We start from the raw sequence: 3679 nt of genomic DNA on the forward strand, positions 1-3679 counted from the left end.
ACCCTCCTAGAGCTCTTGGTACACTTCTTTATCAGAGCTTCCTCTCCTATTTTTAGCTTGCCTTCTATGAGAAGCTCTACTATAAAGCCCCTATAAGCAGGGACCACATTTATTCTATTCACCTTTGTATTCCTAGCTCCACCCAGTAGTTAGGACAAAATAGATGTTCAACGAATGAAGGAATGTAAATGTTAAAAGTATTCATTGCGAAAATATAAATTTCAAATCAGAAAATACAATTCGGATTTTACCAGAGAAAGATTTATCAAGCCCCTCTAATATCAAAGGGGATTGGAGATTATCTAAAACGATTTAGAAGAACTTATCAGCATTAGAATCATGAGCAGAGAGCAGTTAATAGAGGTAGATTTCACATCTGTCCCTTGTGGGATTCTTTTCCAGAGTTCAATATCCAGATTCTCTGAGCCAAGTTTTGGGATCGCCCAAGCAGTCCATCCTCCTGAATTTTCATAAGTTATTGGATTCACGACCCACTCCATATGTGAGAAGATGGGGATTGGAATAAGGTAAGTGTCACCTTTTCTCTTTTTCCACTTTTCAGTTCTCCTTTCTGGAGTCTTCTTCGAGAGGTATGACCTGGCTTCCGTTCTAGTGTCGCTGGCCTCACAGGGTCCGCGGGTCCTCGTATGAAGGGATGCCGTCAAGTCTCTTGAGGAATCATGTCCTTTCAAATTTCCTGTTTGGTTTCATGACCGTCTACATCCTTCACCACCGTGCTATCAGTTGCTTTCTTAATGTGACCCCAGATAGAGAAAAATGGGTTTTGAAAAATCAACTTGCCGCCCACTCTGGGACACCTTTCGGTCCAGAGGCACACTAGAAATGGAGGACACGAGCAACGCCATCAAACGTCAAAAACAACTCGGCTTTAGCCATACCGTCTAGGGACTCCCCTGCATTCCACCACACTGTCAACCTTCCTTAGCTCCGCACCCACTTTAGTTTTTCATTTAAAACCCTTAGGATTAATAATCTGTCTTCTTATTTATTATCTGTCTCCTCTACTAGAACGTAAACCCCATGAGGGCAGGGATTTTGTTTTAGTCACCACTCTATACTCAACACATGGAACAGTAGCTGATACATGGTAGGCACTCAATAAATATTTGTTGATTGAATGAATGATGCTTTTTAAAAAAACTCTCGAGAGGCTGATGCACACCTAGGTCTCTAGGCATCTAATGCAGGTCTGGTTTGTGGCCCTGTTGCCCTTAACACTTTCACTGATGACTAAGATCATGACACTGATAGCGTGATAAACACATTTAGACATGACATACCAACTAGAAAGGGTAACAAATAAGCTGGATGATACAATCAGGATCTCCCCCCACCCCCCCCCCCCCGCTAAATCCTGACAAAATGTAATCATGAATCACTTCTAATAATATGAAGTTTAATAGGGACAGATATAAAGTACTCAAAGATCAATTGTACAAGTACAGATTGGGGGTGAGAAGGCTTACAATTGTGCACGTAGGAAGATTTAGAGTCTCCTGTAGATTGTTAGTAGATGATGAGTCAACACAGTGTGATGTGACTCCAAAAAAATCAGTCTTTTGTTATATTAATAGAAATATAGTGCTCAAGTTGGGAAGTCGTTCTCTAGTACTCACCTGTGACCAGGCTACATTTGTTCCATGTGGTGAATCCTGATCTTCAGCCTGGAAGAAAGACATTGATAAACACAAGATTATTCAACACGAGTAAAAAGGATAAGGGATCTGGTAAACAGTGTCATGTAAAAAATGGTTAAAGAAATGTAACGTGTGTGAGTGTGTGAGGATGGGGATATCAGCTAGCCTATGTCGCTACCTTCCAAAGTTAGGGGGGGCTGTCCTGCTGAGGAGAGATCAGATTTCTTCTGAGTAATCCCAAATGACAGAGGGAGGAGCCACGAGTGGAAGATGTAAGCATGTACATTTCAACCCACCAGAAGTTATCAACCATTAGACTTGCCCACCAATCAAGTGGATAACTGTTGGAGGTAGTTAAGTTCCCTGACCCTGAGGCTATTCAAGCAGAATGCGGACATTTTTGCCCCATTTGCTGGATATATTTGTGATGGAAGTTCAAACACTGGGGTGAGGGATCAGGTTCATCACGATAGCAAACACGTATTGAGTGCCCACTATATGACGGGTACCGTAAGTGATTAGCATGCATTATCATGTTTAATACTCACATCAACCATACCAGTTCCATCTTGCAGATGAGAAACGATAAGGCTCCGAGGGGTTCAGTAATTTGCCCAAGGTCTTACACCTTGTACAAGGCAGAGCAAGGATTTGAACTTAAACAGTCACATCCCTGATCTCAATTATTACTCTATAAAGGACTCCCACTTCAAGAAAACCCTTCTTTCCCACCCTGAGATTCTATCACTCTAATGAAGTAATCAAACCAAGGAGCTTATTATCTCCAGTAGTAAATGATTCTATAGTAAATAGTTTCTTTCAATATAGTACGCAGGCACTAAATTCGTGTGGGCATTTGCCACTCGTGGTGCACCATATGGAACCCAGCATAGGACCTGGCACACAATAGGTGCTCAATAATTATTTATTAAGCAAAAAGAATGAGCGAATACAACCACACAAGATTGGCTGCATTCGAAATGACAAAATCTCAATATATTGGGCCCGAGGGAAAACAAGCCAATTTCTGGGTGGTCTGCTGAGGATGCTTGGCAAAAAGTGGTAAAAATCCATCATTTCTAGCAAAGGCCTTGAGAATTCCTGTCCAGTTGTTTGGACGATACTCATTTCGACAAATATTTACTGAGTACCTGTCCTGTGCTAGGTATGTGCAACATGCTGAGGGTGCAGAGGTGAATCAGAGGAAGTAATGTTAGTGGGGGAGATGGACAGGTCGGCACATTCTTCTGATGCAATGTTACAAGTGCTATCTCAGGAGCACGCGTGTGTGTGTGTGTGTGTGTGTGTGAACTAATTCTACTCGGTTGAAAGAGTTGCCTGGTACTTCTGTTTTAAAAATGACGGCCACGTACTTTCTATGAGTTTATTTGGCCTTCATAAAGACCGTATGAGGTTGTGATCCCTTTTTGTACAGGAGATGACGTCAAGTTTCACAGAGGTTAGGGGAGTTCTCCAAGGTCATGCAGCTGGTAATAACAATTGCTGGCATTTATTGAGTGCTCAGGATACCTGAGGCTCTGTTTTAGGCCCTAATAAGACTCACAACTACTCTCTGAGGCTGTTACTGCTATCACTGGCATTTTATAGACGGGAATACTGAGGCAAAGATTGAAATGACTTGCCCAGAGTCACGCGGCGAGGAAGTGAAAAAACTAGGATTCGCATCTCTGCATTCGGGCTTTAGCAGGCACATGCTTACCCACGGAGCTAAATCACCTTTCACTGGTCCCCTAAAGAGCTGGAGCTCACTTGGATTCTGACTCCAAGTTCAATTCTCTTCCAAGCGACCTTGCCCTTTAGCGATATTGCATCCAAGTGAAAAGAAATGGTGTGTGCCTGGATCTAAGGAGAGGTTGTGTGGGGCGGGTACCCTTGCAAGTGTTTGGGGAGAGGTGTGGTAAACTCTAGAATGTGCTTCAGCTGTGTATGCAGGGTTTTCAGGGCAGCCAAAATTTGGCTTGTTGTTCTCCAGGGCAGCACTCTGAGCTCTAGGGACTATG

At 42.9% G+C, this 3679-nt stretch overlaps 1 long non-coding RNA gene across 1 annotated transcript; it reads right to left on the bottom strand.

The window, feature by feature from the left end:
* Positions 1–612: 612 nt before the first annotated feature.
* On the bottom strand, positions 613–1685 carry LOC125930909 (uncharacterized). Its single transcript, XR_007460302.1, has 2 exons — positions 1638–1685; positions 613–751 (listed from the first exon to the last, which is right to left on the bottom strand). It is a non-coding gene; the product is annotated as an uncharacterized LOC125930909 (long non-coding RNA).
* Positions 1686–3679: the final 1994 nt, after the last annotated feature.

Source organism: Panthera uncia, chromosome A2 (genome assembly GCF_023721935.1).
Source record: "Panthera uncia isolate 11264 chromosome A2, Puncia_PCG_1.0, whole genome shotgun sequence".
Taxonomy (NCBI): Eukaryota; Metazoa; Chordata; class Mammalia; order Carnivora; family Felidae; genus Panthera; species Panthera uncia.